Genomic DNA, 14226 nt, shown 5'->3' on the forward strand with positions numbered 1-14226 from the left:
GGGCCAGTCTCTCATTGGAAGGACCTCGGCCACCAAGGTCTGGGGACAAGAGCAGCATGCAGAGGGAAGGCCTGCTCCCAACTCCCGAAGCCTGTGGCCAGCCTGCCGAGCCACGAAGCGCTGGCTCCAGGCCCAGTCCACCATGTGAGAACCACCTGCGACCCAGGGAGGTTCCAGGTACGGATCCCTGTGACCACGGGCACCTCCTCCTTTCAGCCCAGAGCAGGCTGTGGGGGCCATGAGGAGCCCAGCCTCGACACTCCCAAGTGGGGGACCCCGGACCACTGAAGGACATCAGGATCAACTCCAGCCAGGACCACTGGACCCATGAGCCCTGCTGACCACAGAGGGATGTGGAGCAACAGAAGAGGCAGAGAGGGTCCCTGGCCTCTGCCCGAGCTGGAGAAAGGGGCGGTGGTAGCTTTCTCAGGACAGCAGCCATGGCCTGCAAGGGCAGGTTCCCTGCTGCCGCGGCTCCGGAAACCTGCGCTGGGCATCTGGGAGGGCCATGTGGCCCCGCTGCCTGGGATGGCCACCCAACCCCCAGCAGGCCCCTGCTCATGCATGTGCCTGGTGGGACGTAAACGGTCTCCCTGGAGCCCAGGGGGCTGCAGCCCACGTGGAGCAGCTGGGAACCCAGGGGCGCAGAGCAGTCCTGCCTGGCCAGCTCACCAGGCCCAGCCCAGAGCCCCTGCTCCCCAGCCGGCTGGGTCCTCTCTGCCCTCTGCACAGCAACGCACCCCCGGGGCGGCTCAGCCTCACCTTCCTAGGGACCAACACAGGAACCCTCTCAGGGTCCTCCAGAAAGAGGCCTCCACCACCCGACCCAGACCCTGGCCGACACGGCCCCCGCCCGGTGCCAAGTCTCCCACGACCGACATGCTCATCACGTGCGCCCCAGGTGCCCGCTGCCCTGAGACCCCAGCCATGCTGCCTGCCGCTCTCAGCCAGGAAGCCCAGTTCCACCATTTTGGTTTGTTTGGGGGGTTTTTGGGGGGTGCTGGGGATGGAACCCAGGGGTGCTCTACCTGAGCCACCTCCCCAGCTCTGCTGTTTTATTCTGAGACAGGGCCTTGCTGAGTTGCCCAGGATGGCCTTGAAGTCGGGCTCCTCGGGCCTCACCTCCGCAGCTGGCATCAGGCGTGGCCACCTGGCCAGACACGCAAGCTCAGCAGCAGAGCTGCCGGTCACCTCTGCCAGCCTGGCACTGCGTGTGCCCCTCCGAGCCCTGACCCACAGCCCCTCCTGCTCAAGGCTGGCTGGTTTCCGCAGATGGCACCTTCACCCAGCTCTCTGAGCTTCCCCAAGGCCTGTGGCGTCCCCACGGCTGGGCACCGCCTCGCCAGGCCTGGTCTGGGGAGAAGGCTCCGCGGCAGGGTTGTGCCGGCTTGCCCGGGAGTGACCTGCACACCAGAGTCCCTGCACCGCTGCCAGGCCCCTCTCCCTGCAGAAACAGGACGAGGGCAACGTGGGGCTCTGGCAGCCTGTGGCAGTGGACAGCCGGCCACTCCTGCAGTGTGGAGGGACTGTCCTTTTCTACTCCTCCCTCTGTCCCAGCTTCCTGAGTGACAGCAGCCATTTGGTTGTGTCCCTCCCTCCTGGTTCTGAGCTGCACCTGGCCTGCCCTGTCCCGCCCTGCGCAGGCCTCGGGCCCTGGGCACTATGCGTTGGCACCGTCCTCGGTGGCATGGGCCTCCCGGGGGAGGGCAGCGTGTCTTATGTTCTTTCCTCAGCTTGTGCTTGTGTGCTGAGCCCCGGAACGAGCCAGTGTGTCTTCTCCACACAGTGAACCTCGACGTGACCCCTCAGCCAGAGACCCCTGTGCAGAGCACCGAGCCCGGCACCCGCCCGGCCACAGGGCTGCGGGGCTCCTCCTGCATACTCGGTAGAGCCCTCCCCCACTCTGGGGCCAAGTGGCTCCATCCAACAAAGCACAGGATGGGACAGGAGTGCAGGACGGACCACAGCTGGCCATTCCTGAGGACACGTCTGATGAGCACAAGAGGCCAGTGGTCAGATCGCACAGGGAGTGGGGACTGTCAGACCAGAAAAAGCAGCCCCCCTTCAGAAGGACTGTGCACCGGACAGCCCCCAGACAGCTGCAGGCTGCTTTCAGAGACCACAGCGGGGGCTCCCACCAGCTCTGTGGCGGAGCGCCTCCCGGGCACGTGCAAGGCCCTGGGTTCCACCCTCAGCAGAAAGGAAAAGAGAGGAAAGCAGGGCAGACCGCAGGCGCTGGACACCCAGACAAGCACTCCAGGAACCACGTGCGCGGAGCTGGGCTGCGGCTTGCTCTTCCAGCCCAGCCAGGCACGGGCACCCCCTCCTCAACAGGCCAGGGCGCTCCCGCGCTCCACGCCCACCCCACTGCCGCTCCTGCAGCGACAGGTGCCCGTACCTGTCCTGCAGCCAGCAGAGCCTGAGCGCCTCTGGGGACAGCCACCTGGTGCACTGCCCGGCGCTGCCACCCACACTGTGGCTTCACCCTCGGGCTTAGTTACCTGAGGCCAACCCTCCAAAAGCACTAAGAGATGCGCACGTTGTGAGCGGCTTTCTCCCCAGGACAGCGCTGCAGAGGCTCTACTTTGTTACCAGTCACACTGTGGGTCTCCTCCTGTGCCTGATTCATAAATTCAGCTTCCTGTTTGCATCACGCCCCTACAGGAAGCCACGCACACGGGGCTGGTTCCCAGAGGATAGAGGGGTCTGCTGAAGGTGCCAGGGTGGGCCCTGTGCAGAAACCATCTCCTTAGCCTGCCCCTCCCCCGCGGCCTAAGCCGGCATAGTTCAGGGTGAGGGGCTCTGTCCCAGCCCGGGCTCCCCACGCACCAGGATCTGCAGAGCAGGACCCCCACCCACTCCATTAGGAAGTGTTCTCCTCCACCCCACTGCGAGGCCACACAGCACCGGCCAGAGCTGCAGTCAAGTGTGAGGTGACCTCACCCTAGCTGATGGCACTCAGCACCTGGGGTGACTGGGGCGGCTCCCGACATCCACCCTGTCGTCCACTGCTAGGGGTGGGGCATGCAGGCCAGGGCCCCGTGTCCAGCCCACTTGAGCTCCTCGGAAACCACCCTGCCCGCGTGGCTGCGGCGTGCGCTTCCCTCCCGAGGGTCTGGGTGCTCCTCTGCAGCACACATTCCCGGGCCAGCTAGTCCCCGTTGATGCCACTTGTACGGCCCTGTGCAGGTCAGGAGAGGTGGCTGAGCCGCAGGCCCAAGTGGACCACCTGGGATCCCAGGTAGATCACACCCTGCAACAGTGAGGACAACACGTGAGTTATGCCAACTGGCTGGCAATCCAGGGGAAACGCGATGGCCGAGAGAAGCCAGCGTGGGAGCTGGCCACCCCAGCTCTCCCAGAACGGGACGCTAACTCAAGATCCGCTGCCCCACCCGGCGGACGGTGCTGAGGGGAGAGGACTGAAGTCTAAGGGTGGAAGGGGAGTCAACGCTGAGGTCACAGTCCACTCACCCTGCACCTCGCAGTGGGGTGGCGACAGGCCCCGGGCGCAGTCCGGCTTTGAGACCCAGAGCTTCACAGTTGGCCTTCGCGGCCAGCCTGTGGAGTCACTCAGGTGACATCTGACCTCCCAGATGGGCTCTAGCAGGGAGGCACGTGTCGGTGTCAAGGGGAGGGGCGGGGAGGTCCCAGTCACCCAGGGTCCCCTGTGCTGTGGAGCTCGGGGTCGGGGGGGGGGGGGAGTGTCCTGGGGGCAGGCTGAGACCCAGTATTGCTCAGGGTGCCCAGATTCAGCCCTTACCTGTGGCTCAGCCAGGCTCGGGTGGGTCCCCAGTGGGGCTGAGTGGCACAGGAGGTGGCAGGGAGGTGACGAGCCCAGGTTTTATCCACCCTCGTTCCCTCGCAGACTGGAAAGAGCGAGAGAGGGACTTCCAGTCCCCTCACCTGTGACCGAGTTGCCGGGGGAGGCTCAGCGGTGCCCAGGCTGCCAGCTGCACATGCCCAGGCACGGAGCCAGGACCGCGGCCAGCTGAGAAGGCGCCCCGACGGTCTCCCAGTGCCTTCAGATTTCCACAGAGGGAGATCTGGACCTGGCTAGCTAAGGCTGCAGAGTGACCCCAGGGCACAGGGCTCTGCCTGCAGGCAGGACAAGGGAGGCACAAACAGAAAAACACCTGTCTGCACCCAACTGGATGCAGGACAAATACAGAGGAATCCTGGCCAGAGGCAGGAGAGCTGGCTGCCATGTCCCTGTTCCTTACCCACAGGACAGCCACCAGAGCGACTCGGGGCAAGCTCTTCAAAAGGAAAAGCCTGCATGTGCCTGGAATGCAGATGAGATGGCCAGGAGGCAGCAGCCACCTTGAGGTCAGAACGCCACAACTGGGAGGGCAGAGCCAGGGGCAGAGCAGCAGGCACAGGCCCACCCCGACCAGCCACGTCACAGGAGCAAACAGACCTGTTGTGAGAATGCCCACAGGCCTAGAACTGGAGGCTGTGAAACAGGAAGCACTGACTTTTAGTCTTGGTCTCAGTTCCTGACTCGAGCTCCCAAATCCCTTGGGACTTCCTGAGTGATGAGGAGCAGAAGCAGCTCTTGTTAGAAGAGTCGGCTCACATTCAGGAACAGCGCCCTGCCACTCGGAATTCCCAGAGCTCAGGGCGTCGGTAGAGCCTCCCAGCACACCTGGGAGGCCATCGCAGGGCCTGATGGGACAGCCTGGGGACACTGCTAGTCGCCAGGCCAGAGGGCAAGAGGGCTGAGCGACAGGCCCACCACCCACCTCGGGAGGACAGCTGGCAGCCCAGCTCCAGAGACCCCTGCCCGAGAGCGGCGGGCTCCAGGCTGCTCTCGGATCCCCCTGTGGAGGGGCCCAGCCATCCCCCGTGGGAGCCTCCCGCAGGAGAACTCTCCGCCTCCCCGCACGGTGTGCACGGGACCCTCCATCAGGAACTGGACAATGCAGGTGTTTCCTGAGCTCAGAGAGCCTCCCGGGAAGTCAACCAAGCCCGAGGAGGGGCCCCGATCACGCCCTGCGCTCAGCAGCCCAGGTCACAGCCTTTGGAGTGCAGGTGTCTTGGGGACTGTGCCCTCAACCCAGGGGATCAGACAGCATCAGCCTGGGATCAGATTAGAGGGTGCCCAGCTGGTGTCCACATAGACCCGGCTGGCTCGAGGGTGCGACACGTGACTGGCCATCGAGGGAGTGGCAGAAGGAGAGAGTCCAGGAGCTCAGGTCCGACCATCAGGCAAGCCTGCATCCTAAGAGTCCGTGGCCCGGGTCGGGAAACCCCAGACACACTCACCTCCAGCTCGCCGGCTTCCCGGCTCCCCGGCTTCCCAGCTCCCCGGCTTCAGTCCCTGCAGCACACAGACAGGTCCACGCTGGCAGACACACTGGCGTAGGGGTGCCGAGCCCACTTCCACCCAGAGACAGCAAGGCCGTGCCTACTGCCCCTGCAGGCTGCAGATCCGATCCCCAACTCCTCAAATGTGCCCAGTGCCCGGGCCTTTCTTCCCCTTTGCAGGGCAGACCCTGCGGTGTGGGCACACTGTGCAGAGCGCTGGGAGAAGAAGCAGGGCCTCCTGACGGGACAGGCTCCTGTGCTGCAGGCCCCCACCTCGGCTGGTCTGCCCACAGCACCTGCACAACTGGTCCCACGAGGGGCAGACGCTGCGACTTCACGCCCACTGTCTTGCCTGGTGCCTGCCACGGCCTGTCACCTACAGAGCGCTCCACCCTGGGACGCAGCCCCAACTTGCTGTCCCTCAGCATGCCCTGCCAGTTCCCTGCCGCAACACCAACATGTGGTGTTGATTGACAAGAGCAGGCACAGAGCCACAGACCCCGCACTGGCCAAGACCGCCACTGATCTGGCCAACAAATGACCCTGTGACGAGTGTGTGTGAGTGTGTGTGGTGCGTGCATCGGTGTGTAAGAACGTGTGTGCACGTGTGACTGTGCATGGTGAGGGTAGGGTGTGCATGCCTACAGGAACTTGGGGACACCAAGAGAGAGAGATGCTGAGTCTCAGAAAGGCGGCAAGCCCTGCGCTGGGAAGCCCACCCTGAGCTGCCACCCGCACCCTGCCCAGGTGCCCGCCTCATCCTCACTGCCAAAAGGAGCCTCGGAGAGAGCAGAGCTGTCTCACGGGGTGCTGCAGTAGTGTGACTCCGCCCGTCGCCACGCACAGACCCGCCTCAGCACAGACCCTCTGTTGAAAGCAGCAGCCCCTCGGCATTCCCTGAGCCGGTCACCCCGGACACGCTGCACTCTCCCCGGACACGCTGCACTCTCCCCGGACACGACGCACTCTCCCAGAAACTCGTGCTGAAATTCCTTCCTCCCAGGTTCACCCAGGACCCTGCCAGCCCTGAACCAAAGTCCCTCTCTGGGACCTCCTCTGCTGACAACCCACACCTCTGGCTGCAGAGCGGTGGCTGTGGCCGGGCTCTGGCTTCTCCAGGGACAGCTCCTCCTCATGATAGCCCTCTCGGCATGGGAGGGGCCGGGCAGGGGTCCTTTGGTTCACCTCCCCCGGGGCCACTGAGGACGTGCAGAGCAGCTGTGACCCCTTGTCCCTGGCTAGGGCCCACACAGCACCAGAGGGGACTGACTTCCTGACCAAACCATGGCAAGGAAGAGTTAGGCCCGTGCTACCCGCCAGCACTGCGCCTCCTCGTGCCCACTGCTGCCCTGTGCGGTCAGGGCTCCTAGGACGGGAGTCCCACAAGTCTGTGGAGCTCAGAGGGCCCCAGGAAGCCTAAGAGCACACACTGCAGGGGACTCCCACCTGCAGCCTTCCCTCAGCCCCTGACCCCAAGGGGATGCCTGGCACAGGGCAGGCCCTCGGTTCCAACTATTCAACAACTAACTGCAGGCTCCTGGGGGTCTCAAGGTCAGTGCGGTGCAGTCTCCACGCTCCTGGAGTGACCAGGAGGCAGGGAGCAGGCACTCCCTGGGGAGCCGGCAAGGCCACAGGAGGACACGCACTGTCTGCTGGGCACTGACCAGCAAGGTTCCCAGCCCACGACCACTGTGCCTTCACCAACCCCTTGGGGCCTGTCCAGTCTGTCCACCTCCAGGCCCTCCCTCACAAACAACATGACCCCGCACTCCTGGTGCTTGGAGCGGGTCTCCCAGTGCACATCGCTAAGCACCTGCCTGCAGAGCAGGCCCGGCTCTGGCTGGCACTGCCCACACACCATGCCAGCTGCGCCTCCCTCCCTGGGCTGCGCCTCCTCCACCTGGATCACAGAACCAAGGGCTGACTGCACAGAGGGAAGCCCCCTCCACACAGCCACCCCACAAAGCAGCCCGTCTCAGCCGTCCACTGCTTGCCGAACCTGCACCCGCACCGCAGCAGCCTCAGGACGCAGACATCGCCATCAGACGTCCCCAGCTCCAGCCCCAGTGCTGCTCTGGCCACTCACCCTCCAGACCCAGAGGCCAGGCCAGGAGGTCAGTGTCCAGTTAAGAAAACACCGCGTTTCATCCCCAGAAAGACCAGCCAGCCGAGCTGGTCACTGACTAACCAGGCACAGCCAGCCACCCAGCGGTTCCTACCAGTCCAGAAAGAGCAGCCTGAGCCAGAGTGTCCCCCAGGGTGAGCCGCCCCTCAGGCTGCCTCTCCACAGCCAGCCACTGTCCACAGCTCCACAGTGCACACTCAGCCGGTGTGCACGGACTGCCCAGCAAGCAGTCCTCCAGGGACACAGCCAGCACACACACACACCAGTGCACACACACACCAGTGCAGCAGCACACCATAGCACCCACCACGCACACACACACCAGCACACACACACACCAGTGCACACACACACCAGTGCAGCAGCACACCACAGCACCCACCACGCACACACACACCAGCACACACACACACCAGTGCACACACACACCAGTGCACACACACACCAGTGCAACAGCACACCACAGCACCCAGCACGCACACACACACACCAGCACACACACACACCAGCGCACACACACACCAGTGCAACAGCACACCACAGCACCCAGCACGCACACGCACACCAGTACACACACACACCAGTGCACACACACACCAGTGCAACAGCACACCACAGCACCCAGCACGCACACGCACACCAGTACACACACACACCAGTGCACACACACACCAGTGCAACAGCACACCACAGCACCCAGCACGCACACACACACCAGTGCACACACACACCAGTGCAGCAGCACACCACAGCACCCAGCACGCACACACACACACCAGTACACACACACACCAGTGCACACACACACCAGTGCAACAGCACACCACAGCACCCACCACGCACACCAGAGCACACACACACCACACTGCACACAGCACCCACACCACGCCACACCCCACATGCCACGTGTAAACACCTGCGGGTGGCCCTGAGTGCAGGGCAGGCTCTGTCCCCAGCTGCACAGGGGAACGGCCTCATGCCATGGAGCAGGAGGTGACGTAGGAAGACCCCAGCCGTGCGTGGGGTCAGGTGCTGGTGGCCATGGCTGTCCTGCGATGCACTCCAGGGTCCCCTCTCCAAGGGTCAGGCCCCTCGTCTGCAGGCCATGACCCAGCCTGTCTCCAGAGCCGCAGGTGGACCTGGGCACCCAGGTGGCCAGCATGCCGGGAGACACAGTCCGGAAACTCGGGAACCCCAAGGCTGGCTTGAGGTCCTGCCCCGCGGGAAGAAGGCGGGCAAGGAGGACAGGTGCGGGACGGCTGTGCATCCCACCGCAGGGGCAGCGAGAAGTGGGTGGGAAACCAGAGCAGGGGTGCGGCCAGAGGCCACGAGGCAGGGAGACTGACCGGAGCAGTGAGAGGCGACACGCAGGCACAGGCTGAAGGACAAGCAAAGCCCTAGACGTGGCCCGGGACACAGGAGGCTGGAAGGACAGGAGTGTGGCTCAAAGGTAAGCAGCAGACGTGCCGGGAAGACACACAGCCGCCCGGGGCGCACCAGATCCAGATGGCCCAGGGCCGCTGTGCGCAGAGTGATGCCCGCCAGGGGTGTGTGCCCACCAGGGGTGTGTGCCCGCCAGGGGTGTGTGCCCGCCAGGGGTGTGTGCCCGCCAGGGGTGTGTGCCGTGTGAAACCAGAAACAAGGCCCTGCCCTTAGCGGTCTTCAAGTCCCCCCCCTCCCCGCCACTTCCTCTTCTGATGCTGGAAACTGAAGCAGGTGCTGGATCCCTGAGCTGCACCTCCAGACCTGGTTTTCTACTGTGAAGCAAGGTCTTGCAAAGTCACCCAGGCTGGCCTCAAACTTTCCATCCTCCTGCCTCAGCCTCCCGAGTCACTGGGATTACCAGTGCAGCACCATGCCCGGCCACGCTGAGCACACAATCCACCACGGGCCCACACCCAAGCCCCGTGACAGATATTTTCCATGTCCTCTGTTAATTTCTAACATAGTACATGTCACTAACAGGATCTCCCAACCACGCCCTACTCACAGCTGGGCAGGACCCTGTCTGGGGTGGCATGTCCTGTGTACGCAGTTGCACGACAGCCTCCCTCATGTCCACCCACTAGATACCAGCGGCCGCTGCTCCCCACCAGCTGTGTCAATCAAAACCACCTCGGACCTTGCCAGGTGCCCACTGGGGCACAGGGGAGTTCGCCTCATTGAGAACCACAACAGACCCAACTCCCAGAAACAAGCGCTCTTCTGAGAGTGTGTAGAGACCAAAAGGTGGACGCCCTTCCTGAGCTCACCACTACGGAAAGCAAATGCAAGAGTCCTTTTAAAAAATCAGCAAGCAGAGCCTAACAGTCACAAAGCCGTCAGGTAACACCTGTGACCCCTCGACGGGGCTCGCTCCGTCGACGCAGGATGGAGGGCATGAGATGACCTGTAAGAAGGTCGTGGCGTCTCTCTGACGATGTGGACACCAGCTTCACAAACTCAACCCACTTCCTGATAAAGACGCTTGGAACTAGGGTCCATTCAGGGTGCACACTCACCTAAGGCCCCTGCCAGGTGCCACCATCTCCAATGGCAGTGGTTCACTTGATGGAGGGACACGGCAAGCAGCAGGAATAAGACTGGCCAGTCTCGCCCAGGAATAAACGAACATTCACCATGACACTTATCAGCAAACCAGCCCCAGCCACGTACTTACAAGGACAGACCGATGACCACGACCAGCTCTGGCTAAGCTGAGGACACAGGAGTTTTCTGTTTGCCACCGAAGATCAATCAGTGTGACCACTGTCAGACAAGAGGAGGGAAACAATGTGTTTCATCAGAGCAAGAAGAGCAGGTGCTGAGGCAGGACACACTCGAGCCTTAGGACACCTGCCACAGAGGCGTCCATCCCGAGAGCTGGCGCCAGGCGAGCACCTGTGGTCCCAGCCTCTCCAGAGGCTAAGGCAGGAGGTCACTGGAGCCCATGAGTTTGGAGCCAGCCTGGGCAGCACAGCAGACTCTGTCTCTTAAAAACAGAGTAAGAGAGAGAAAGATCAGGAAGAAGAAAGCACGCTCCCTCCACCCGGGCACGCCCAGCTGTCCACACAGAACGCCCAAGTTCTCGAGGCCAGTTGTGGGCAGTAACAAGAGTGGCAGGAGGCCATGGGCAGGCAGAGTGCTCACACAGGCGGCTCCTGCCCTCCGCTAGGGCCTCCAGCGGCCAGCACCCTCATGAGAGAAATCCACCTTCGCTTAGAGGGACAAGGAGACAGCAGGCGTGAGGTGCGGCCCCCTGTGTACACCATCAGGTGGGTGCCCCCCAGGGCCCTCCAGCTCTGACCTCCTGATTCCAGGTCCCAGGGAGTAATCAGGAAAGACCAGGGCCGAGTCCCGAGGACGAGGAGGACAGCTCCCAGACTCTGCCTTCCAGCCTCCGCCACAGGACACACTCAAGCCTTAGGACACCTGCCACAGAGGCACCAAATCACCAGCACGGGCAGACATTTGGGGTCCCCGGGGCCAGGCAGCTTCAGAGGCAACCTTCATTGCTGGATCATGCACCACGCCCAGCACCACGCCCAGTCAGACAGATGGCGTCCGTAAGACAAGACACACATGGTCATGCCCAGGAGTTGCAAGGCCAAGCACAGCTGGACAGAGGCCACAGCCCCTCATCTCTGCTGGCCAGCACCACAGAGGGCTGGGGAAGCAGCGCTGCTGAACACCAGGCACCAGAAAATAGAGGCCGGACACGAGCCCTCACCCATGCCTCACAGGAGGGGCGCGGCCACCCGGATCAGGTAGCAATGCTCCCAGTGGAGAATGGATCCCAGCCCAGGCCACGTGGGCACCACCTTGACACCTTAGGGACTTACAAAGAGCACAGGCCAGAGGGACAGAGGCAGGGCCAGGTCCACACCACATGGAAGGCAAAGTCCACCTTCCACGAAGGCAGCATCTGGGCCAGCCAGCAGCCAGGGCTCCTCTGATCTGGATAGGTGACCTCTGACCCCAGCCAGCCCCTCAACACAGGGCGAGCCCACCAGCTCCACTGGCTCTCCAGGCCATGCCGCAGCCATGACGGATGGCCAGGCGTCTGCACTGAAAGATCACCCAGATGGACGTGTGCAAGGCACATGTGTGTGGTTTAGGACGTGCACAAACACAGAGGCCTTAACAGATGAGCAGCTCTGTGCTAAGAGAGCCCCAAGACAGCGCCACCTGGCCGCGAAGGCACCCACACCCCAGAGCTGCCGCACGCCGAGGGCTGCACAGATCCCCCACGGCTCAGGGGAAGCACACTTTCAGCTGCTCATTGGATTTGCATCTGGGTGCAGTTTTTACAAGCATATTAACTTCTATAATTAAAATTTAAATATTAAGAAAAAAACTAACTCCCTCTGACCTTCTGTCTATGGTGGTTTCCACAGGCTCCTCCACGGCCCTGAACCTGGTGAGATCTGCTGCTGCGTCTAAGAAAAGGGCTTCCCTTGCAGGACACCGGCCTCCCCAGACGCCCGGCGGGGCAAAGTCTGAGCCTCTGCCCTCTCACGTCTCCTCTGGGGCGTGGAACCCCAGCACAGCAAGGGTTAGTGTGCCCGAGACCAGGCGCCTCCCCGGCTCCGGTCCCCGATGCCACCCCCAACCCTTTTCACCTTGCCTGGCAGCCCAGCAGGGGACCACTATTCTAAGTCAAAAGAAAGGAGCAGGGAGGGTTTAGCTTTAGGTACAATGTGCTTTGTTTTCTTTTGTACATAGTAGTAGTTTGCAGCGATTTAACAAAGCACACGGCTAAGTAGCAGATCAATAAGGAGCAAGCGTTGGTTGACTGGGAGAGCTGGAGGGCAGGGGCGCCCGGCTAGCGCCCTCACTGGGACAGTGGCTCTTACAGAGTAGTCAATAAAGCACTCACTCCCACAGAGACGCCACACAAAGTCATTTCAACTCAGGAAAAAAGAGGCATTTCAGGGCCCGGGCCACAGGGCTGACGCTATTTTGAGTCAGATTTCCTAAATAACCACTGGATTGGCGGCAGGCTGCGTCTGTCCCATCAGGTGTGTTTTCATGGAGCAGTGGCTCTCGGCCACCAGGGTCATGCTGCGACCCAGGAGCTTACGCTGCCTGGCCACTGCCCACTGAGAACTTGGACTGCGCGCTAACCCTAGAAGTTTCCAGGCAGACCACAGAAGGCACTTCCAAGGCAGCTGTCTCCAGGTCCACGGAGGAGAGCCAAGGCCCCCGCCCAGGCCTGACCACCGTGGATGAGCCTGTGGCGCAGCCCTAACACCAGCAGGCCCCGGGGGACGATGCAGACCCCTAGGAGGGGCTGTGGGAGCCCAGGAGAGATGCCCCAGGCCTGCGGACCTCCTGGAGGGGCAGCTCTGTCCTCGGGCCTGGGGGCCTGTCACCTGACTGAATGGCCAGCCAATTCTGCATCCCCACCAGCACAGGCTCCGGGGGCTTCCTGCAGGAGCAGGCTCCACCTCTCAGGTCCATGTGCACTGACCCAGAGCCTCACCAGGGGTCCCAGATGGAGGGCTACCAGCCAGTCTCAAGGAGACCCAGGGGCTTCTGGGGCCGCTCTGCTGAGGGGACCCCTACCCCAGCTGTGCCCCAGCAGTGGCCTTGGCCCAGTGACACTTGGGCTTGGCCCCTTCCAGCTTAGCTCTTCCCTCCCAGGAACAGAAGTATCTGAACTTCATCATGCAGACTTGGAGCAGACGGCAGCAGCTCTGTGGACCCCCTTCTGAGCACAGGAACTACCTACGCAGGCCCTGGAGACGCCAACGGGCATCACACTGAGGCCTGCGGCGCCCACGGCCCCCGTGGCCCCAACAGCCACATCTAAGCTGGTGGGAACCTGGGGTGCAGAGGTCACTGGTCTCCAGCCTCTGCTGGCCAAAGCTGGCCATGTCACCAAGGGGCCCAGGGACACGAATGGAAACGCGGCATGCTGCAGGCACCCTCGGCACTCACCAAGGCACGCGGTCAGCGGGGCAGGCAACGACTTCCTCGGAGATGTCTGACCTGAAGGGCCTGGAAGGGAGAGGACACACCATGAGTGAGGGAACGGGACCGCCAGGTGAACCGGACGGGCAGGCTCCTGTCAACAGAGGCCGGGAGGGACCCAGAGCTGCACTTTCACCTTCCCTTCCCACCAGCACCAGAGCACCGCCCCTGGGGCCCATCAGTAGGTGACAAAGAGGCCAATGGACGCCTTGGACATGAGCAGACCCTGAGGCAGCTGGAGGCCACATCCCAGGACAGGACGGCAACCTGCAGCCCTGAGGCTCTGGGAGCAGCCAGAGGTGGCCTGTCCCCGGGTGGAGCAAAAGGTCCCAGGCCTCCTGCTCCTCCACCCCCAGGGCTCTGCCAGCCTCCTGACCACACTGCCCCTTCCCACAGTCCCCCGACACCAGCCCAACCAAGCCCTCCCTCCGTCACAGCGAGCCCACCCAGGTCAGCCAATCCTGGGTTCATTTGCTGTAAACAGAAAACTCACCATCTCACTGCGCCTGTGCACAGGCCGGGGCACTGGCCGCCTGACACTGGGCAGACATCTCCACAACCTGCCCCTCCCGCGAAACACCCACCCCAGCCCCTCCCCAGGCCCTGCCACCCGCCTTTCTGGCCTCTGACTCCCACCACTTCCGGAACTCTGCTGGGATCACACATCTGTCTCCTCGTGACTGGCCTTTTTCCCCATGTCCCCAAGGTTCGCCCTGATGCCTCACGTCGCAATGCCATCTGTTCCACTGAACACACACCGTGGGCTGTGTCCCCTCCCCCAGAGCCTAACGTGACAGGACATGAAGGTGGGGCCTCATGAGGTTCTGGGGGCTGAG

The 14226-nt window shown here is 62.8% G+C and overlaps 1 protein-coding gene across 2 annotated transcripts in view; it reads right to left on the minus strand.

Annotated features, from left to right (window-relative positions):
* Window positions 1-14226, minus strand: part of Agpat3 (1-acylglycerol-3-phosphate O-acyltransferase 3) — a 77959-nt gene that overhangs the window by 48316 nt on the left and 15417 nt on the right. Inside the window, exons 2-3 of one of the 2 annotated variants that reach the window (XM_027929166.2) lie at window positions 13358-13417; window positions 10095-10183 (exon numbers count right to left, since the gene is read on the minus strand). The gene's annotated coding sequence lies outside the window, so the exon portion shown is untranslated. The remainder of the gene's footprint in view (window positions 1-10094; window positions 10184-13357; window positions 13418-14226) is intronic. The other variant, XM_027929168.2, reaches the window with a different exon arrangement.

The sequence above is a fragment of the Marmota flaviventris genome, chromosome 8 (genome assembly GCF_047511675.1).
Source record: "Marmota flaviventris isolate mMarFla1 chromosome 8, mMarFla1.hap1, whole genome shotgun sequence".
Lineage (NCBI taxonomy): Eukaryota > Metazoa > Chordata > Mammalia > Rodentia > Sciuridae > Marmota > Marmota flaviventris.